The sequence below is a fragment of the Euprymna scolopes genome, chromosome 36 (assembly GCF_053919585.1).
Source record: "Euprymna scolopes isolate OS-2025 chromosome 36, ASM5391958v1, whole genome shotgun sequence".
NCBI classification, from domain to species: Eukaryota; Metazoa; Mollusca; class Cephalopoda; order Sepiida; family Sepiolidae; genus Euprymna; species Euprymna scolopes.
Genome location: NC_136517.1, coordinates 48,835,231 through 48,860,504, shown reverse-complemented (window position 1 = coordinate 48,860,504; position 25,274 = coordinate 48,835,231). Strand labels below are relative to the sequence as shown.

Genomic DNA, 25,274 nt, shown 5'->3' with positions numbered 1-25,274 from the left:
TAATAATAATGATATCTCTCCCTACATTTTTCTCATACTTTGCTAACAGTAAATCTCTTAACTCTCATGATCCAGCCTGTAAGAATCTAAAATACACAAATCTCAAAAAGCTTGACTACACTTTATTTAACAGATGTGATCCAGATGCGATTCAATAAACCTGAGGTGTTAGCGAACAGTAGTTTTGTACAAAGATTAGAATTGGGTGTGTAAAAATGTTAAAATCGTTATTTTTGCATAAGGTTAAAATAAGCAAGAAAGTGGAAAATTCCATTAGAAGTTAAACAATTATGACTGGAGCTATTGACCAGTCACTCTGTCTATTGGTCTGTCGTTTAAATAGTATTTTCTTCACAGCGTTTTATTATTAGAAGCATGCATACCTCTTTGTAAAAGGCTTCGGGTTGAGATCAAAATGCAGTATCTGTTCTGTCTTCAGACAGTGAAGGATAACAAACAAGTGGAACAAGATAGGATGTGGATGTGTAAAAATAATGTTTAAAAACGGTATTTTCTACATGAATTTAACTAAAGCAAATAGGTAGAATATGGCATTAGAAGTTAAAAGATTAAAACTACGACTACGTTTAAGGATATGACGTCACAGACAGGAAGTCGAGTAACATGCAGTTAATAAGCTAACAAAATATTTTCATTTTCCTGAACTGCAGAAGACAGCAGTCATATCTGGAATAACTGCTCCCTCTCCCTATGGGAGACGGAGAATAGGAATGAAGGATACAATGTATGTATATAGCTTCCTCCCTGGCATAGCTTGAATAGATGTGTTCTTACCAGTCGGTGATACGTCCTGGACAATCAGTTTGATAGTGATTTTGTTGCTGTTGGGCTGAGATATGGCTTTTTTCAGTCTTACAAGGTTCACTCTTCCAGACTTTATCTTCTCTTTGAAAAAGAGAGAATCTTATTGCTAATCGCCAGAGCCACCACTACCGGGGAATAACGATGGGGCTGCTCAGGTACTTTTTGTAGGCCTGAGCAGGCTAATCCTAGTGCAGCTTTTCAAACCAACATTTGACTTTGTGTGTAACTTTCTCAAGAGGAGGTAAATAAAATACTGTTCCCTCCCTCTATGGGGCATGGAGAATACCAATGGGGGATTTTGTATGTATGCTGCTCCTCCCCTCTATATATATATATATATATATATATATATATATATATATATATATATATATATATATGTATGCATGAGGAATACCAATGGGGGATACAATACATTTATATACTACTTCCTCCCTGTATGGGGAATGGATAACACCAATAGAGGATACAAGGTATGTATACTGTTCCTTCCTTCTATAAAAAAAGCAAAATAAATTATGACCTTAATCTGAGGTGGGGTCAACCACCTTCCTCTAAAGAAGGAAGTTTCATGGGAGTATGGCATTCACAAGCAGTCTCCAGTCACTTGTATATGCCCGTTAGGGGAGATGACAACGTTAGGTTTTTGCAGCTCTTGCAGGAAAGTGTCAACGTCCACCTTCATACAGTGCATGAAATTCCCAAATTGGTCATCTATCTGGTACTAACTAGGCTCAACGTTGCTTAACTTTGGTGATCTAATGAGAACCGGCATTTCAATGTGATTATGTGGTATATTATGTTTGTATGGGGGATGTTGAATACTAACGGGAGATAGAATGTATGTATACTGTATGTCATGTTTTTCTTTTAAGTTTACACTTTTACGTATCACATGATGCAATTAAGGGTGTTGCAATATTATTTATGTTTTATGCCAACACAAAATATTATATTTGACGTTTTGATCCATCAAATATCTCTTCTCTATATAAATAAAATGAACTCATTTTTTCCCGTCTGATTTTGACATTAATAGGATTAAAAATCAAGATATTTCATGCAAATATAATATGCACAAACGGCAAAACAATATCTGAGGTGTGTTATAGGCTTATTATTTCTCAAATTCCTCGATAATTTTAGATTTCTATACTTTTTCTGCTGAGAAGTCACGGCCAAAATCGGTTAAGATCAATGGAAGTGGTAAAATATTTTCTCTCTAATAAATTCCTCCTCCCCCTGCCACCACTTAACACCGTTTGGGGATCGTTCACAAGAAACAGTTGAGAAGAGAACACCGGTTTGGCTTCGTAGTTCTTTCATGTGAAGTTATTTAAAATCACTAAACTAAGCTGCAGTGCTCTGTGGCATAGTGGTTAGCGTGCTGGACAATTAACATTATATTTTCACGTTCGTGCCGACCTACCATAGTCGTTTTTTTTTGGTTTTTTTTTTCCTAAACAACTGGAATGGACTTTTCTTGGTGGCCGAACTGTTAACGTTGCAGATGTTTTTTTTTGTTTGTTTTTTTTCACACTTTATTTTCCTACTTTTACTCATGACTCCGGGTTTGATCCTTCCTACTTACCTACCATAACATTTTTTAAAACTCTCCCCCCCCCGTCCCGGAAACAAACACTCGGGCAACGCCGGGTACCCCCGCTAGTCAGAAATAAAGTCCACAAACTGAAGCACCCAAATAGTGAATGTTTTCCTGCTGTGACAGAGCCACGGACACATTTGTAGCAACAGCAGCATAACACCCGAGGCTCACACATTGTATGTAAACAGTCGCAAGAAAACAAAGACAAAGGAAGAATTCGACTCACTCTTTTTTTCATTGAAACAACAGACATTTATTTACAGGTACTTTCCAGGGTAACACCTTGTCTCTTGTTCAAAAATCTTCTCATACACTAATGTGCTTACTAAGACTCTGCTGTGTAGAACACATGATACATGCGTTCTACACGTGGTATTCTGCCTTTGTCTGGCTATGCTTCTCTGTCCTTCTCGGCTGCGTTTTTCTTGTTTTATAATCTTTTTCTTTCCTACTTCCTCACTGTCATATCACACCACACATGACTGCTGCTGCTGTCATACGCACATCTGTGCTCTGTTACACATCTCAATAATCAAGCCGTGGGGCGAGGTGACGTTGCAGTGAAGGAAGAAAAGGAAAAGGAAAGAAAAGAAATGTGGCACCATGTGGTGACGACAACAACATAGAAGCAAGTGTGAATGTGAGAGAAACTTTTAAAACAAAATGCAATACAGGCTTTCAACAAAAAATAGTTGGACGACCATGTGCCGTGGGGTGAACTGCAGACATAGCAGTTAGTTGTAGCTGCGGACTGGGAAATAGGTAATTGATCCAAGAGAAAAACAGGAATGCGCCAATATTGTTGGAATTGCTGGTTTGTAAAATTATGTATATGGACACATAATTTTACAAGCCAGCAGCAATATTGGTGCATCCCTGTTTTGGTGATAAAAAGATCAGTACTAAATGCCATTTGTTTCAACCCAAAAATACAAGTCGAATTTCTTCCCTTTGTTCCTTTGCGACTGTCTCTGCATACAACGTGTTGGGTCCAAGTGAAAATGTAATGGCCAAGTTACACTACCATAGTTTAATAGGGAATGGGTTACATCCCTATCAGGAAGTTTCTTTTTGTTTATCATTTATAGTCATCACTTACCAATGCTAAAATTTACTCGAAAATAAGGGTTAATGAAATTGACAGAATGATGAAGAATATTATGAGATGACTGGAAATGATGAGATGAGAATGAGGATGAATCTGTGCAAACAAGTTTCACTTTAAAACAAACTCCCAATATGTGTTGCTCTTCATCCCTGATGACCAAATGGTCTTTGTCGTTTTGACGGATGAACTGCTTTTTTTATGTGCTACTTATAGGTAAATTATTCACTTTAGTTTCTTTGACTTAGGACAGAATATATACTACACCGTAAAAAATCCATATTACAAAAAAGTCAAACAATTTTTACAATTTAAGCACAAGGTGGGGAGCGGGAGGTCTGTGGTCCTCTATTTATCTTACTCTTAACTGGACCCATTTGGACCCATTCCAATAAGCATTGTTTCTATAATTCTTTCACCATTTATTTACTAATCAGTCACCACTTCTCAAGGCTAAAAGCGACTCGAGGATGAGAGTTAATTAGATAGATAGATTGTCAATCGATGCTGAATATCAAAAGATGATGGAAAATGATGAATGGAATGAATAAGATTTGACGACTTATGTGGATTGAAGATGACCATGTTGTAGCCCTCAGGAGAAAATATCTTGTTTTTGTTTATCATTTAGTCATCAATGCTAAAATCTACTCGAAAATAAGGATTAAAGATTAATGGAATGGATAGAATGATGAAGAATATTATGAGAGGATTGGAAACGATAAATAGAATTAACAAAATTTCATGACTTATGAGGACACTTCATGACAAATGTTTGTTAAAGTGAAGATGATCATGTTATAGCCCTTAGAAGAAAAAATCTTGTGACACTATGTTTTACAGACAAGAGATTTTGGGAAAGAAACTCTGTTCATGGAAATTCTGCTTACCGTTAGGCACATGAAGAGAGAAGCTCTTTGCAGTGGCGGTAATAAGATGAGTTCTTGTTGTGGAAGTTTTGCTTATCACTCTTGACAAAGGAATTATGTGTATGCAGTGTGATGATGTATAGGAATAAAACCTGGCCAGTTAGGGTTGAGGATATGCGTTGCATGGAGAGAAATGATAAGAGAATGATACGATGATGTGTGATGTGAATCTTAAAGACTTAGTTCTGATGACCTCAGAAGAAAACTAAATCTGGACAGTTATAGAGAGATTTGCAAAGAAGAGTAGCCTTTGATAGTATATGACCACATTGAAAAATGGTTGTGAGTTCTTGGGTCAGTAGATGCAGATCAATTGAGATAGCAGGTCCAGTTCACAGGATACAACCTCCCATTTGAAAATTAAAATATATTAGGTCAAGGAAAACTTGGGAGGAAGTGATAAAAATCGTTATGGGGGGGGGGAAGAAGCCTGGTCAGAGATGTTTTACTTTAGAAAAAGTCCATTTATTTAAAGTTGTTCAATGCATGACAGCATCTAAAACAGACATTAAACTGAATAAGATGATGATGATGGTGGTGATGATGATGATAATGATTGCCATTTCTACAATCACCATAATACCACGGCCCTGTCGGTGGGGCATTAGAATACACCGACTGCCCCCCTGCAGAGGGTAAAAGTCCCTCAATGAGGGTCCTGGATATGACCTTAAACTATATCCAATGGTAAGGCCCCAGCTTGTGGGTTTTAGGGAGTGTGGAGCCACCCTTTAATTACCATTGCTCCCAGGTCCACTCTGACCCAGAGTGGTAGTACCTGTTAGGGTTCCAACTATGGGTTAAATAAAAACCGACTTGAAAACAACAAATATATTCTATTAAAAATTTTTTCTTCAAAATCTTTGGATTCGGCATTAAATAACCCGAAAAGGGTTGATATGCCGTAAAACAAAAACAACCAACCAACCATAATACCACATTTACTCTATCGACCACCCTATTTATAATATCTACTATTATATAAAAAAGGATTGGAAATGATACGGATTGAAGATTACCATGTTGTGTAACGTAGCGTGGATGGCTATATGCAAATGCATGCGAAATGAAGTCACCGGTAAAGAAAAAAAGACTACAAAAAGAAGAAAGAGGACAATCACGAGAGAGATGTGGATCATGCAACAAGATAACGTTTGAGATCACGTGAGAGTCGTGAATAACGTTCTAGATCATGTGGGTGATGTTACAGCCGTAACAATGAAGAAAATAAATACCCATTGTTACAAAGAAAAAGCTGAAGTTCTTTTCTATTCTTTGTCTCCTTTGCGATTGAAAACTATGTGTTAGTTTCCGGCTAGCGTTACAGTTGTAGTTCTCAAAAGAAAAAAAAAATCTTGTGACACCATGTTTCAAAGATGAGAAGTTTTCGGAAAGAAACTTCGTTCATGGAAATACCGGTTAATGTTAGCCATATGGAGAAAGTAAGAAAAACTTTTTATTCAGTTGTAGTAAAGAACTAAAGTTCTTGTTGGGAAAGTTCTACAAAGAAGAAACAGAGATTGAAGTTCGGTCGAGCACTTTGCATGAAAATAATAATTAGAGTAGATAAGGACTGGCAATGTCTCTTCTGTGAAAAAAAGGGCTGCAGAGAACAAAAGAAAGCATATAAAGTCTATGTTGAAATTTGTCAAGTCCATAATAAGTGTTCAAAGCAGCGTCTCAGAGGTGTGGCAGGAGTGCTCCATCTTAGGACATACCTGACTATGTTTACATTATCCAAAAAATTGCTGACTTATAAAATTTGTATAATTTAATATTCATTAAAATAAAGGTAAGAAAGATTTTCAAGAGTGCAGTTCAGTCTCCCTTGTGACAATTTTACAAGAAAAACAATTAATACACAGCGTGTTCATAAAGTCTGAACAATATAATTTCTATCATTGACCATGCAAGTTTGTAATAAATTGTCTTATCTTAAATTTTGGCACATACACTCCTTAGTTGTTAAGTCAAGCATATTAGATCTGTGATCTTAGGTGAGTACGCTCACTCTTTAGCATTACCCAGAAAAAAATTACGAGAATTGTCGTCTGGTTAACGAGGCGACTACATCCTCAAATCAATCTATATTATGTGCCCGTTGAATAAAATACTCTCTGTATAATCTATGTTGCATATTCAATAAATAAAATACTCTGCATATAATCTATGTTACATGCCCGATAAATAAAATACTCTATATATAATCTTTGTTACGAGTCCAATAAATTAAATACTCCATATATAATCTACGTTATGTGTCTGATAAATAAAATACTCTATATATAATCTTTGTTACGAACCCAATAAATTAAATACTCCATATATAATCTACATTATGTGTCCGATAAATAAAATACTCTATATATAATCTTTGTTACGAGTCCAATAAATTAAATACTCCATATATAATCTACGTTATGTGTCTGATAAATAAAATACTCTATATATAATCTTTGTTACGAACCCAATAAATTAAATACTCCATATATAATCTACATTATGTGTCCGATAAATAAAATACTCTATATATAATCTTTGTTACGAGTCCAATAAATTAAATACTCCATATATAATCTACGTTATGTGTCTGATAAATAAAATACTCTATATATAATCTTTGTTACGAACCCAATAAATTAAATACTCCATATATAATCTACATTATGTGTCCGATAAATAAAATACTCTATATATAATCTTTGTTACGAACCCAATAAATTAAATACACCATATATAATCTACGTTATGTGTCCAATAAATAAAATACTCTATATATAATCTCTGTTACGAGTCCAATAAATTAAATACACCATATATAATCTACGTTATGTGTCCGATAAATAAAATACTCTATATATAATCTTTGTTACGAACCCAATAAATTAAATACTCCATATATAATCTACATTATGTGTCCGATAAATAAAATACTCTATATATAATCTTTGTTACGAACCCAATAAATTAAATACTCCATATATAATCTACGTTATGTGTCTGATAAATAAAATACTCTATATATAATCTTTGTTACGAACCCAATAAATTAAATACTCCATATATAATCTACGTTATGTGTCCGATAAATAAAATACTCTATATATAATCTTTGTTACGAACCCAATAAATTAAATACTCCATATATAATCTACGTTATGTGTCCGATAAATAAAATACTCTATATATAATCTTTGTTACGAACCCAATAAATTAAATACTCCATATATAATCTACGTTATGTGTCCGATAGATAAAATACTCTATATATAATCTTTGTTACGAACCCAATAAATTAAATACTCCATATATAATCTACGTTATGTGTCCGATAAATAAAATACTCTATATATAATCTTTGTTACGAACCCAATAAATTAAATACTCCATATATAATCTACGTTATGTGTCCGATAAATAAAATACTCTATATATAATCTTTGTTACGAACCCAATAAATAAAATACTCCATATATAATCTACGTTATGTGTCCGATAAATAAAATACTCTATATATAATCTTTGTTACGAACCCAATAAATTAAATACTCCATATATAATCTACGTTATGTGTCCGATAAATAAAATACTATCTATATAATCTTTGTTACGAACCCAATAAATTAAATACTCCATATATAATCTACGTTATGTGTCCGATAAATAAAATACTCTATATATAATCTTTGTTACGAACCCAATAAATTAAATACTCCATATATAATCTACGTTATGTGTCCGATAAATAAAATACTATCTATATAATCTTTGTTACGAACCCAATAAATTAAATACTCCATATATAATCTACGTTATGTGTCTCCGATAAATAAAATACTCTATATATAATCTTTGTTACGAACCCAATAAATTAAATACTCCATATATAATCTACGTTATGTGTCCGATAGATAAAATACTCTATATATAATCTTTGTTACGAACCCAATAAATTAAATACTCCATATATAATCTACGTTATGTGTCCGATAGATAAAATACTCTATATATAATCTTTGTTACGAACCCAATAAATTAAATACTCCATATATAATCTACGTTATGTGTCCGATAGATAAAATACTCTATATATAATCTTTGTTACGAACCCAATAAATTAAATACTCCATATATAATCTACGTTATGTGTCCGATAAATAAAATACTCTATATATAATCTTTGTTACGAACCCAATAAATTAAATACTCCATATATAATCTACGTTATGTGTCTGATAAATAAAATACTCTATATATAATCTTTGTTACGAACCCAATAAATTAAATACTCCATATATAATCTACGTTATGTGTCTCCGATAAATAAAATACTCTATATATAATCTTTGTTACGAACCCAATAAATTAAATACTCCATATATAATCTACGTTATGTGTCCGATAAATAAAATACTCTATATATAATCTTTGTTACGAACCCAATAAATTAAATACTCCATATATAATCTATGTCATGTGTCCGATAAATAAAATACTCTATATATAATCTTTGTTACGAACCCAATAAATTAAATACTCCATATATAATCTACGTTATGTGTCCGATAGATAAAATACTCTATATATAATCTTTGTTACGAACCCAATAAATTAAATACTCCATATATAATCTACGTTATGTGTCTGATAAATAAAATACTCTATATATAATCTTTGTTACGAACCCAATAAATTAAATACTCCATATATAATCTACGTTATGTGTCCGATAAATAAAATACTATCTATATAATCTTTGTTACGAGTCCAATAAATTAAATACTCCATATATAATCTACGTTATGTGTCTGATAAATAAAATACTCTATATATAATCTCTGTTACGAACCCAATAAATTAAATACTCCATATATAATCTACGTTATGTGTCCGATAAATAAAATACTCTATATATAATCTTTGTTACGAACCCAATAAATTAAATACTCCATATATAATCTACGTTATGTGTCTGATAAAGAAAATACTCTATATATAATCTTTGTTACGAACCCAATAAATTAAATACTCCATATATAATCTACGTTATGTGTCTGATAAATAAAATACTCTATATATAATCTTTGTTACGAACCCAATAAATTAAATACTCCATATATAATCTACGTTATATGTCCGATAAATAAAATACTCTATATATAATCTTTGTTACGAACCCAATAAATTAAATACTCCATATATAATCTACGTTATGTGTCCGATAAATAAAATACTCTATATATAATCTTTGTTACAAACCCAATAAATTAAATACTCCATATATAATCTACGTTATGTGTCCGATAAATAAAATACTCTATATATAATCTTTGTTACGAGTCCAATAAATTAAATACTCCATATATAATCTACGTTATGTGTCTGATAAATAAAATACTCTATATATAATCTCTGTTACGAGTCCAATAAATTAAATACTCCATATATAATCTACGTTATGTGTCTGATAAATAAAATACTCTATATATAATCTCTGTTACGAGTCCAATAAATTAAATACTCCATATATAATCTACGTTATGTGTCCGATAAATAAAATACTCTATATATAATCTCTGTTACGAGTCCAATAAATTAAATACTCCATATATAATCTACATTATGTGTCCGATAAATAAAATACTCTATATATAATCTCTGTTACGAGTCCAATAAATTAAATACTCCATATATAATCTACGTTATGTGCCTGATAAATAAAATACTCTATATATAATCTCTGTTACGAGTCCAATAAATTAAATACTCCATATATAATCTACGTTATGTGTCCAATAAATAAAATACTCTATATATAATCTTTGTTACGAACCCAATAAATTAAATACTCCATATATAACTACGTTATGTGTCTGATAAATAAAATACTCTGTATAGAATCTATATTACCTGTCCGATATAAAAAATACATTGTATATAGTCTATGTTAAATGTCCAATAAACCAACCATAATACCACATTTTACTCTGTATGAAACCTATGTTACGTGCCCAGCTCAGTGATTAGATGCCGACAAAGCTCCATGACACTTCCCAAAGCCAGAGTCGCACCAAAAGAAGGTCATGCTGACTGTTTGGTTGTCTGTGATCAGTTTCATCCATTACAGTTTTTTTTTGTGTGAGTGAAACCATTATGGCGGTGAAGTACTGTCAACAAATAGTTGAAATGCATCAGGAACTTTAGCAAAGACATCCAGTATTAGTCAACAGAAAAGGCCAAATTCTCCTCTACGATAATGCCTGACTGTACATTGCTAAATCGACCCCACAGAAGTTGTCTCATCCGATATACTCTCCAGACTTCCCACCTACCTACTACAACTTTTTCAAGCATCTTGACAACTTTCTTCATGAGAAATGCTTTGAAAACCTAAGAGATATCCAGAACACTTTTAGCGACTTCATCGCCACCAGAATACAAGATTTTTACATTACTGGCATAAATACACTTGTTTTATGTTGGCAAAAGTGTGTTGATTCTGATGGTGCTTATTTCGATCAATAAATTTTTGTTCAGCTAAATTTAAAATCTAAAAGTTAAAATCTGCAGGAACTTTCTTGTCAACCTGATATATATATATATATATATATATATATATATATATATGTATATATATATATATATTACTAACTAGCTCTACCTACGTATTGAGTACTTTTGAAGTAAATACTTAAAGTTTATGCATAAATCTATACTTTCGTATATTAATTTTATGTGAGTAAATGAAGTCGTTATATATATATATATATATATATATATATATATATATATATATATATATATATGTCAAAAAAAGGAGGATTACTTATGTTGGTGGGATCAGCATCAGGGGAAAGAATCCAAACTGATTGTAAAAACAACAAATGAATATGTAGACTAGGAGAAGCGGTGAGACTCATGTTTCTTTTGTTATATAAGACTGCCTTGGACTAGTCAAAGGATTGAGTAGTTTACTGGCGATAGGTTACTGCAACCCTCAGTTCTAGTCACGTTTTACTGAGTCGAGTCGTTACCACAACTTCTTTGTGGCGCAGACAGTGCAACACTTGTTTCCACCTCCTTATCCTAGTTTGTTACTTAACACCGTGGGGGGGGGGAGTAAGGAGCATTCCTTTCCAACCACAGAAACGTATGCAGCCACTTGGGTAATTTCTCTTCACTGTCAAAATAAGTTCATTTGATAATATATAGTATAATATAACAGTATAGGCGAGAACCATGAAGAATTCATGCAATATGCATGATCAATCCTCATCTCAAAAATTCAGAAACCAAAAAATAATATTTGGGAAAAAATTGCAAGTAAAAATACTACCGAGTAACGCTGGGTAACTACCATGGTTGTGGAGGTGAAAAATACAAGACTCCTCTGATTCCAAAGAATGACTCCGAATCCTAGTATTCTAAAGATTCCAATTCCAACTCATAGAATTCCAAAATATTCAGCTCTGACTCTTTTAAAATCTTTTAATATTCAGATTGTTGATTCTTTGGAGATTATAAAATCCAACTCCAACACCTTACATTCTTACTACTCCTGAGTTAATCTCAGACTCCTTTGAAAATCCCCGATTCCATTCTGCAGCTCTGGTAACTATAACTAATACATCAAAATAGTGAATGCAAGGATTTAACTTTGGAAAAAAAGAAAAAGACATAAATACGTTTTTTTTTTAATTGACTTTTTGTTTGTCTATTTATTTATTTTTTTTTCACAGCTATACTCCAAAAAGTCTCTCATTCAATTCAGCACTACAAAAAAAATGATATTCCCAATAGGCATACTAAATTGTAATGAAAAAGTTTCCTCACCTCCTTGGTATCCATCTATGAATAAAAGCCAGGTTGGTTTTATTTAGAATATCAGTTTTCCAAAAATGAATGTTCTTAAAATACTTACAGGGAATGGAAGATGATTTTACCGAAATAATTCAGGCTTCCATGACACCAGAGTTCCATGACACACGCACGCACGCACGCACACACACACACACACACACACACACATATATTAGTGGCTGGGTAAAGCCACAGGGGAGACAACCGAAACAGCAAAACTGAAGCTGGCCCATAGGACACTATTTATACAAATGTAGGCAAATTTAGGTATATTTTATTGGCTTGAAAATATAGGTTCTTTTTTACTAATTGGCTACAAGTATATATATATATATATATATATATATATATATATATATATATATATATATATATATGAACAAATGATTAATAAAACATGTTAAAAGACATCTTGAAAAAGAGTTAAAAACATATTTAATTTTAAAAAAGGAAGCACAAGATAGAGAGAGAGAGAGAGAGAGAGATAGATATACTGCCTTTTTGGCAAATTTATAAGTTCAAAATCTCAGCGAATATTGATCAGAATTTAACAAATGAAGGCTCGTTGGAAAGATAATGACCTGAATTGTGTAGTGGGCTATGTGATATTTGCTCTTACCATCGCACATTAAGGAAATAATCCATTATCCAGAGCTTATTTTTGGCATTTTCTACAGCCATAAAATCTTTCAATCATAGTCATTTGTTTTCCTAGTTTTGCATATGAATTACAAAATACCTGATATTTTGCCAAAATCTCTGGCCTTGATGGAGGGGAGACTAAAACTGGCTGCTATGCTTTCAAATTATCTGAAATAACAGCAAGGGGAGACTTGATTTCAAATATTTCTCATATGTTTCATCTCGCCGCATTGGATTTCATACATAAAGTAAATTTCACATTGTATAAGGATAATTTGATACTGGAGATATTCATAATCGTACCCTATTTCCAAAAGAGGGGAAATATAACATATGAGAAATATTTTAAATCAAGTCTCCCCTTGTTGTTATTTCAGGTCATTTGAAAGCACAGCAGCAGGTTTTAGTCTCCTCTTAGCGCAGTTTTTGAAAACGGTAGTTATAAAAGTTTTTGGAGGAAAATAAAAAATACTCAGCAATGTCCAATAATTAGTGTTGCAAAAATCCAGTGAGAGTATGAGGTTCGTGTTGGGTAGATCCAATAAGAGATTCAAAAAGGTGTTTTTTGGAGTCGCTTTAAAAATATCCAGGGATGAAGAAAAAAAATGACATATTCTTGTAGATGAGTCTTGTGTTGAAGATAGACGGTAAAATCCATTCCATGGAACATAGATATTAAAGTGTAGAGAAGCGTGTGAGGACTTAAATTGAGGATATAGGCTTCAAATGGAGAAGATATATATATATATATATATATATATATATATATATATATATAGAGAGAGAGAGAGAGAGAGAGAGAGAGAGATAGATAGATAGATAGATATACCACCCTTTTTGGCAATTTTATAAGTTACAAATCTCAGCAACAGTTCATCAGAATTTAACAAATGAAGGCTCGTTAGAAAGGTAATAATATGAATTATGTAGCAGCTATGTGATATTTGCCCTTAACATCATGCGGAGCCTATTTTGGCACTTTTTTACAGCCATAAAATGTTTCAATAATAGTTATTTGTTTTCCTAGTTTTGCAAATGAATTACAAAATATCTGATATTTCCCCAAAACTTCTTTCCTTGATGGAGGAAGACAAAAACTTGCTGCTATGATTTCAAATGATCTGAAATAACAGAATAGGGAGACTTGATTCCAAATATTTCTCATATGTTATATCTCCCCTCTTTGGTTTTCATAGATGAAGTAAATTTCACAGTATATAAGAATTGTTTGATACTGGAGATATTCATAATTGTACCTTATTTCTAAAAGAGGGGAGATGTAACATATGAGAAATATTTGGAATCAAGTCTCCCCTTGCTGTTATTTCAGATCATTTGAAACCATAGCAGCAAGTTTTAGTTTCTTCTCTATCAAAGGCAGGGTTTTGGGGAAATATATATACAACAAAACATTACTGTATGTGGATGACTATATATTTAAGCCTTTCTCTTTGGGTAGAGACTAATAAACCGGGTTATGGAATAAAGATGTTAGGCAACATGGTGAGTAACATGGGCACATTATTTTTTTTAATAAACTTTAGAAACTAGCACATACCCCCAAAATTTTTAAAACAAGTGAGTTATAAAAGAACTGATAGAGAAGAGGATGTCTCTACATCAAATCTTGAGTTATATTACATGATAAAATGTTAACTGAATCAATATGCATGCATGAGCATCAATAATATGTGCGGGGTAAACTACTAAACTAATGAACTGATCATTATTAATTATGTAGACTTTTACATTTTGTGATAATATATGCACTCAGATTTTTATAGTACCCCTCCCCCCAAAAAAAAACAACAACAATTCTAAATGTTTAGAAATTTGAAAAGAATTGGAATCGGTAATTGTATTGGAATCAGAAAAGGTAATGAAGTCGTCTCATTACTAGTACTTACAAACAAAAGTACGTATTATATGGGTAGGCAAACCACAGACGTTGTTACAAGTAAAATGGATACGTTACAAAAATCTGTAGCAAACAGATTTGCAACAAACATAAGCAGGAGCAAATTCTCGCGGCTGGAGATTTTGATTACACTTCCTTCGTGGCTTGTCCAATCAGAAGTCTACTCTCAGTCATGTGACCAAGTTTATAAAAGGTAAAACCGGCAACACACTCTCTCTTTTTCTTCCTAGATCTTGGACAGGCAACAACTCCATGTGGAATGGACCTATCGCCTCCAATTTCTCTCTTGGGACTCAGCAGAACTCATCTGGCTTTCAGGCTCGGGGTTTAACTAAGACGTGAATACAAACAGCCAACATGACTATCTTCGCACATGAACTTCAATGCAATACACACACATACTCTCTTTCTCATCCTACAGTACTGTCTCTAATCATTGGGGATACACCTTTTTACTATTAACTTCTAGGAGGCAAATAATCCATCATGGATATGGACCATAACAACACACAGATGCATGAACACTTTTCTCTTTCAAAAGGCTTTTCTAATCTTTAATCTACGTCTCCACACAGGAATACTTTCCATGACAAACCTGTTTCCCTTTTCTTACTAACGAAGATAACCAATAAAGTTGTTTTTAAATGTTAGAATGAGATTTCTTGTCTCGTTTGCATCACTACAAATCTTTTCAAGCAAATTCCGATGGATTTTTAGATCAGCTGTGCACATCTGAACTGATTTTTTGTATTTCCAAACTCTATTTATAAATAGATAAATTATTATAAATTATTTATTTCCCAGGGTTTAAGTCAGGTTCACGATATCTTTTTATTTACAAAATGAATGAATGAATTCTGATGTTGACTTTAATATTGCTTCTTTTTTCGATCTGATGAGATGGTCTCTCTGAATTCAAATTCCACTGAAACATGTACGCACATATGTAACCAATAATGTTTGTATAATAAACATACTATATATATATATATATATATATATGGGTCCCCAACTAGAACAGGCAATTAATCGATTTGATTGAAAAATGTGCGATTTTGATGACAATAAAAATATGGGAGTATGAAACATTCGTTGATCATCATTCAATTTCAACCAAGATTAGTCTCCCTGCTAATATATAACCAATACACACATATATATATATATATATATATATATATATGTGTATATATATATATATATATATATATATATATGCGTGTGTCTCTGCATGTGTGTGTGTGTATATATATACGTTATCGGCATTATCGTTATCTTGCTTCTCCTTATTTGTCCCTCAGTCCTCATTTCCAGTGAGTGATTTTTCTAACAAAGGGAGAAGAAAAAACTGCATTCTAGATCTGCAGTTTTGCATGAAAAGTAGCCTGAGATGTCAGAAATTTTCTGTTTCTATGTCTATTCTTGTGGCCATGTCACTAGTAAGGGTGCTGGAGGTAAATGTTTTATCTGGGATGATGTTATCCGCCTGATAGTCAGGGACTTGAACCTTGGATTAGCCACTAAGGCAGCTGTCCTATCAGCAGGTGCAAAGTGCTAGGGCTGCTGTATTGCCATTGGTGAATGAATTCTGGACCATGCAGTAGCTTCTGGTGGGGCTTTTTGATGCCATATTAGTGAGTAATTGTTATCACGTGCTACAAAAAAAAAACTTCCTTTATTTTTCTCTCTTACTTTCTCTCTCTATCCTGCTCTAACCAAGTCTGTCCACCTGTTCCACAAATCCCAAAACTTCATCATGAAAAATCTAAAAAAAAAAAAAATACACAAATAAACCCACTACCATGTCTCCTTCTCCAACATCAGGGGTCTACGTTCCAACCTTTCAGAGGTTGAAATCCAATTACAGGAAACTAAACCAGACCTATTATTTCTAAGTGAAACTGGCATTGGACCGACCGTTTCTCTAGATGAGTTTGTAATTAAAGGATACTCTAGCTTAACATCTAAATCTAACCCCCAAGATCGCCATGGGCATGGAATATGTGCCTACATTAAAGATAGCTTTCCATGTGGTAGGAACATCTCCTGAGAAGATCCTAATTTACCCTCTATGTGCTTTCGGGTTGCACTTGCTTTCATCACTACGTTTATATTTGCCCTCTATCACCCCCACAACAGCGGAGTTACTCTTTAAAAGCATATCTGAGAAAATTGACCAACTCCTGAATGCTCATCCTTTGGCTAACATTCACATCTGAAGGCTATCTTTTTTTCTGGTTCTTTGTTATAAAGAGCATGTGAGGCAGCTTTTTTTCCCTCGGAATCCCTGTTATACCGTGCTTTTGAGTCAGCACGTGAGGCAATCTTCTTTTTTTCTGGTTCTTTGTTATAAAGAGCACGTGAGGCAGTTTTTTCCCCCTCGGGATCCCTGTTATACCGTGCTTTTGAGTCAGCACGTGAGGCAGCCTTCTTTGCCTCAGGATTTGCATGATACTTAATTTTTATTATTTCAGCATTTTTCTGATAGTATTCTTTTTGCTCAGATAATACCTTGACTTTGTTTTTTTCATAGTCTATATTTCTCTGAGCTTTTTTACTACGTGCTGACTTTGGCATTTTTTATTAAATGTAAACATATAACACTTATGTGTATCTTACTATAATATCACTTATCTTATAGCAAGACAACTCTCGTAGAATTGAGATACTGCCCCGTCACCAATAGTTAAAGTGTGGAACGGTATATACACCAATAGTGTAGTTGTTATCTTTATATGAAGTCCTAATCAGTGACAGTGTGAGGTTACTTGGTTAATTTATTGTAGTTTATTTTAGAAAACTTACTTGTTTTTATTAGTAGATTGTGTATAGTAGCCACAATATTTAGTTATTTTTGTGGCTAGGGCTTGGATTTTGATTCTTTTTGGTCAGCTTCCAGTGAGTTCTTAGAAGATGACTTTCTTGCAGTTTCTTTTGCGGTTAATTTAACTTATTTCCTTTGGCGTTTGGTGAGTTCTTAGAAGAACTGGTCTGATCTACTTTTCTTAGCGAGCGAAGAGATTCAGCTGCATTTAACAATGTTTGCTATAGTGTATTTTTGCGCATGCGTGAGAATTTCAATTTTCCTCCTTATTTTTCAATAGTTTGACAGTAGTCATGTGTCTTTCTGCCAAGAGCAACAGATGTCAGTGTTAGCCGTGATCGTCTAGAGGTTAGGACCCCACGTTATGGCCGTGCTAACCTAGGTTCGAATCCTGGTCACAGCATTGACATTTTGTACATATTTTACAGTCCAAAATCTGAAGAATTATTTGTTTTTATAACATTGTTTTTTGACGTCGTACTTGCTGATAGGTTACTCTTATAACAATTTTGATCAACTGAGATAAAGATTTCGTGGTTTCATTAACGCTGGTGGGTTACTGTTTAAAGAAAAAACCTTAACGTTCACCTCAAATATTCAGCGTCCAAGAAATATAGGCCACTGGCAAACTGGAACGTCTGTGAGCATCCGGTGTATTATTTGGAGCTGTCCCTTTTGAGAGAAGTTCCGTGTTCGAAGTGGTCTGTCTACATTGGGTATATAGTGTTTAAAACTTGTTATTACACGTAATCTTATTTAATTATGGAGTTAGCTAAAAAGCGATGGGTCACTGCACTTCTCCGTGTAAAGAGCAGTCGATTGATGCTTGAACTGTTGTCAGAGACGGTTCGTACACCGAGATACATCGTCTCAAAAGAAAGAAGAAAGCAGAAGAAGAAAGAAGAAAGAACAATTGGCCATTTTTGTACCCCTTTTTTTTTTGCTCTCTTTTGACATTTTAACCGACGTTCTGACACTCGCTGGATTCGTAAGACGCTTCTCTGTAAGAATATGTGCTTTTTGAAACTTATAAGTTGATTTTAGTTGAGATTTGGATAGTTTTGTTTTGTAGGCGTATATAGGTGTGTACGGGCCATCCCTATATAGAGAGTGCTACCGCCTCTCTGATATATGCAGGAGTTGACTTGGTGTGGTGGTTACACATTTCATACAAATTTACTCTCTTCTTCTAACTCCCCAAGTTTTTTTTTAATTTTTTTTTTTTTTACATAGGCATCACCACATTATCAAGGCCAAGAGGCGACTCAAGGATAAGAGTTAAAGAGTATACAGTAGAAATTGGACAATATAGTAATCATTAGTAATGAAAATTTGGTAAATTTGATAACTTATATGGAACGGTTCATCAAGAACTTGTTTACGTTAGACTTGAAGACAACCATATTGTAGTCAGCCGGAAAGCAGGAAAACGGAAGACAATTCCACAGGCGTGCAGTTCTAAGAAAGAAGCTTTGTTCATGGAATCTACGTTTAGGTTTAGGCACAGATAAAGAGTGGGGGGAATTATTGATAGTGTTTACAGCTAGACGAGTGTTTCTTGTGAAAGTTTGGCGAGGGGGGACCATAGCTTGAAGCTCAGTCGAACACTTTCCATGAAAATAACGATACATCAGAGACAAGCTCGCAACATCTCTTCTGTGAGAAAGAGGTTGCAAGGAAGAGAAAAGGACATCTCCTACGAGGCTACGAAGTCTATTTTGAACTCTATCAAGGCAGGCCAAGTCCTTTCTAGCAGCTCCTGCCCAGATGTGGCAACAGTATTCCATCCTTGGACGTACCTGGCTCTTATATAGATAGAGAATAGCATCAGCAGTGAGATATCTACCAGATCGATAGAAAGATCCCACCATTTTTCCAGTGGCCTTGGCAACAGATTTGATGTATGTGTTCCATTTAAGATCAGGAGTAATGGTCAAGCCAAGAAGCTTGTCAAAACTTGAGGCCTCCTGAAGACGAGAGCCATTCATTTCAATTGATGCCAGATGTGGATTAGAATGTTGATGATGTAAAGAGAGAAGCTTGGTTTTAGATGCATTAAAGGTAACCAGCCACTCCTTACCCCATTGTACTACGTGCTCAAGATCAGAGGAGAGAGAATTGGAGAGAACTTGGTCGTTTACTGTCTTAGATGTGGTACCATAAATGGTAGTGTCGTCAGCATAAATGTCTACAAATGATGTAAGGATGTGATTTGGAAGATCATTAATGTAGATCAGGAAAAGAGTTGGGCCCAGGATGGATCCCTGAGGGACACCGGCATTAATACTGTGAGCTTCTGATTTTTGCCCCTCAACTACTAATCTTATGAACCTATCAGAAAGAAATGATTTAATAATTGAGAAGACATTTCCAGCAATACCATAGCTAGAGATCTTATGAAGTAAACCTTTATGCCATACCCTATCAAAGGCCTTAGATATGTCAAGAGCAATTGCCCTAGAAAGGTTGCCTCCGTCGAGAGATTTGCTAATCCTATGAGATATAACTGTAAGCACATCTGCTGTAGATCTAGCAGAACGGAAACCATATTGAGTGTCACTAAGAAGGTTTAGCTACATAGGCTAACCTAACGAATCCTTATGAGGATGAAACACGGAAAATTCTGTGTAGCTTAATTGCCACATATATTTTTAAAACTTACTACCAAGCTCTACTTATTGAGCACTGTTGAAGTAAATACTGAAAATATTTACATAAAATTTTATGTATATACATAAAATAATAATAATAATAATAATAATAATAATAATGATAATAATAATAATATATGTGTGTGTGTGTGTGGGTCTGTATTAATGATGGAACAATTCCACTACTTGTACTAATTCTGATATAATTGCCGATTCTGTTCTAAATTCTCAATTCCAATACAATTACCGGTATATTTAGTCAGGAGTGAGATGCTTTCTGGAGCGGTAGAATGACGCAACCATTTTTCCACCGACCTTGGCAACAGATTTGATCTAATTCTTCCATTACAGGTCAAGAATGAAGGTCAAATCCAGAAACTTGTCGAAGCAAGGAGTTTCTTTGAAACGAGAGCCATTCATATCAATTGAATCCAAGTAAGCATAAGAGCTTTTATGATGAAAAGATAGAATGCTTGGTTTTGGATGTGTTAAACATCTTTTGTCCCATTTAACCATGTGCTCAAAGTCAATAGAGAAAGACTCAGAGAAATCTTGATCATTGTTAACCTTTCAAGTGTTGCTATAGATGGTAGTGTCATATGTGTATATATCAACAAATGAACTTAGAATGTGATTTGGGAGATTACTGATGAAAGAAAGAAGGAAAGTTAGGCTCAGGATGTATCCTTGAAGCATGCTAGTGTTGATACGTTGAATTTCGGACTCCTTTTCATCGATGACTACTTGTATAAATCTATGTGAGAGAAAAGGATTCCATGATTGAGAAGATATTTCTAGGTATTATTTATTTAGTTATTTATTGCGGACTATTATCCTCATCTTCTAGTTGTTATTACATGATGTTTCGGCCAACTATTCCTCTGGCCTTCATCAGATGGTTAACCACGATGGGATAGGTTAACCACATGACGAAGGCCAGAATAATAGTTGGCTGAAACGTTGTGTAACAACAACTAGAAGATGATAAATGGATAAATAATACAAATTACTCATCTAAAAAAATTCCAATTAATTAAAAATAATACATTTCTAGCTATTCCATAGCTAGAAATCTTGTGAAGTTAACCTTTATGCCAAACCCTATCAAATCTCTTTGATATGTTAAGAGCTATTGTTCTAGGGAGAAAACCTCCATTAATAGATTCACTGATCCTATGAAAAATTACAGTTAGTACATCAGCTTGCAGGATGGAAACCATATTGCTTGAGTAGGTTGTTTTTCTTGAGGTGCTTGATAATTTTTCTATTTAACATGGATTCTAGCAACTTACTCATGATACACACAAAATTACTTGGTTGGTAATAAGATGCAAAATACCAATCTCCACTTTTTTAAAAATATTGAGCAAACTAATGAAGTTTTTCAAGGTGTTGGGAAGCATTTCTCCTTTAAGATAGCTTTGCAAGAATAGATGCTAGTTTCAGTTGCAGCTCTTTGAGTACTGTGACTAGAATATTGTCAGGAGCAATTGTTCTACTGGCATCAAGGTTCCTGATGAATATGGCAACATCACAAACAGATATGCAAATGTTACTCAGATTCTTTTTGATCTTAGGAGGAAATTTGGGAGGTAGGTAACCCTGATCACGTAGGTTGAGTTTGATGCAAAGTTCTTGGCAAAGAGTTTGGCTTTGTCAGATGCTGATGAAATTGCCTTAGCCCCATTGATGAAGATTAGGATAGAGGACATGCATCTGTTCAGGACCTTGTTTGTTATTCACCAAAACTCATGGGAACTAAGCCTCTGTTCTTTTACTTTAGACTTGATGAGCTGAACATATGATTCTCTCACATTTTCTATAATCTCTTTGTAGCGATTGCTGGCAGTTCTAAAAATGACTTTAGTTTCAAAACATCTTACGTTTAAAGCAATTGTTTAAAGTGGTTTCGATGAAAATAGTGGCAGCATGACTGGCTGTTCGGTTTCTGTTGGAATTTCTTGGAGGATATATAGCAGTCTATTCTGATGGTTAACCAATTGGTTCAGTTGGATGCTATAACAAATGCATTCTTTGCGACTGAGGCTACAACATGTTGGTTCCTGGACAATGTTATAACACTAATATAATACAATATAATATAATATAATAATAATATAATACTAATACTGTTCGATGGAGAGGTATATTGAGGGTTTTGTTATACTTTGTTTTTATCTTTATTGAGACAATCGAGTGATCAGAAGATCCTAGTAGAAACAGAACTGAGGATGAGCACTTAAGAACACCTAAATGAAAAGACAGACTTTTCAACTGACGAGATCTTAGTTATTAATAACTACAGATCGAAACATTGTCATGGCAGTGTAGCAAAGCTTGTTACATGACTATAGAAATAAATATTATTATATATAGCTCTATTTATTATTGAGCACTATTTTACAAACCCGGTGAAAATTCTCTGCATTTTTATCCTACAAATACATTCTTAACCTTGACTCGGGTATCTATATAAATGGGGATTTGATGAGGTTGTTTGCGAGCACCGATCCCATGGTCCGGAGATTAGAACTGCCGACTATCAACTAGATGGCTGTAGGTTCAATCACTAGCTAGGGATGAGGCTACTCTAGTCGCACTAATGAGCTGAGATACAGCGAAACAGTACTATATATATATATATATATATATATATATATATATATATATATATATATGTATGTATATATATATAAACCAATTTGTCTGTGAGTAGAGCTATGTCTAGGAAGAGAAAGCTCATAGGCGTGGAAGGAAGAAAAAAAAGGAGGAAAAAAAACATCGAAGAGGTAAATGACGTCAGAGTTACCAGCTGCCGCCGCCGCCGCCATCTCTCACGCACAGCTGCTACCTCCTTTGACAAGCTTTTCTCCCACCGCGACCTAAATATGCAAATGAGTCGTTAAAGCCTATCCAGCCAATCATCGTCGTTGAAACGTGTGTCACGTGTACCCGGTGAGTCGCTAGAGTTGTCGGAAAAAAAAAAAAACAAAAACAAAAAAAACAACAACAAAAAACAAAAAAAAAAAAGTCTCTCTCTAAAGTGTCTGTGTGAGACAAAGTTACGGTGAAAGGTAAATTTCTTGATTTTATTTAATGGCAAACAAACAAACAAAAAATGGCAACAATAACAAAAACCACTTTAGAAAATAATAACGATATAAAAAGTTTAAAATGGCTGCAGAATTAGGCTTTTGCTTCGTTTTATGCTTCTAAATAATTACGAGAAGGCGGGTGTAAAAAAAACAAAAAAAAATCATAACATTAGTTCTTGAAAATGCATTAAATTGCATGCGTTTTAAAATGTCTTTATTTTCTCAATTTTATGTAGATATGTTTTATTGTGCATAGGCCCCGAATTTTATGTACCCCTATCCCCAAAAAACATTTTTATTTTAATGTGAACGTCTTTTTTGTGTGTGAGCTGCGTTAAAAACCTAAAATACATCTCCCCCTCTAATTAAAACAAGTTTCTTATATATTTTAGACATTGTATTTTTGTTTTATTTAATAAGGAGGACTAATCAGAATTTCAAGAGAAAAATACATATAAATTTGTTACATTCACGTTTCGTGTGCACTAGTGTCTTTACTCTAATCTTAAAATTACATGCTATGCATGCATAATATCCTATATTAACAAAATTGAGACTTCTATGTTTCTCGCCTTTGCGTGACATTATTTTATTTATCAATCGAATATTTATTGAAATGAAATGTAATAGCGTAAAATAAAGCAAAATTGGAAAGATCCTGTTAAATCATAATTTAATTACGAAGTTAAATCCAGCAGAATGCATTTTGGTTTCTTCGTAAATAAGTCAGCCATTTTAATCTTTAGTTAATTGTTGGGGAGGGGTGGGGGAGACACTTCTACAGTTTAGGAACCGTACTATTTCTTTTTTGATACAGGATTTTCAAATTGAATTCAATTTTTACCATATCGTTTTATCAAACTATTAGGTGAAAGTACACATAGCTAATAAAGCTCTCTCCACTGTAAGTATAACGTTATTTCAGCACAGTTCGTAAACTGCAGAAGTACCCGCACTTCCATCCAAATAGAAAAATTATAACACTTGAATTTGAAAACATTTATGTTGAATATAAAGTAATTTCTGGTTTAAGCAAATCCTCGTGTTTTGGTAGCTGTTTACATTCAAGATTTTTTTTTTTTATTATAGATATTGTTAAAACGTTACCTGGTTAAATTCAAGCAAAGTCTCACGGCGCTTCCTACGGACTGTCAAACTAAAATCAAACCCCATAAAATGTATTCGATACAGAATATCCTCAAAAGTTTTCTTCCTAAGATTCATTGAAATTAAAAAAAAAAAAAAAAAAAAAAAAAAAAGGTACTTGTGCATCTGTTACCATGCTGAAATAATGTTATTTGGAAAGCCATTCTTAGCATGGAGAGGGAAGGGTGTGTTATAACCATTCTATACTTTCACCTATAACTTTGATAAACAAAAATATCGTAGAAATTAAATTTGAAAATACCATAAAAAATAGTGCGATAACAAATGCATAAACACATATTCTGTATTGGATACATTTTTTTATGTTTGATTTTGGTTTGACAGACCCGCAGCAAACGTCGGAGGACTTTGCTTGAATTTACTCTTTTACGTTAGCAAAATTAGTATCCCGTAATGATTAAATTGAACTTTTAGAATCCTATTAATATATATATATATATATAAAAAGAATCCCGGGCTACACCGGGTAGGTGTGTGTGTGTGTGTGTTATGTAAAATCTCTTATTTACTTCTTTTAGAATGAAAGAAGGAAGAAGCTGTTTTTTTTTCTCTAAAATGTAAAATGAAGGAAAATATGGCTGCCAAAATGTTTAGAGCGGTTTCTTAAATTCTTATATAAACAATGTATTTTCTCTCCGAGGATTAATTAACA

The 25,274-nt window shown here is 33.5% G+C and overlaps 1 protein-coding gene across 22 annotated transcripts in view; it reads left to right on the top strand.

Moving 5' to 3' along the window:
* The first annotated feature begins 23,074 nt into the window (after positions 1–23,074).
* Positions 23,075–25,274, top strand: part of LOC145260458 (plasma membrane calcium-transporting ATPase 2-like) — a 567,808-nt gene continuing 565,608 nt past the window's right edge. For 14 of the 22 annotated variants that reach the window (XM_080118538.1, XM_080118534.1, XM_080118531.1 and 11 more), the window contains exon 1: positions 23,075–23,434. The gene's annotated coding sequence lies outside the window, so the exon portion shown is untranslated. The remainder of the gene's footprint in view (positions 23,435–25,274) is intronic. The other 8 variants (XM_080118523.1, XM_080118517.1, XM_080118520.1 and 5 more) reach the window with 3 other exon arrangements.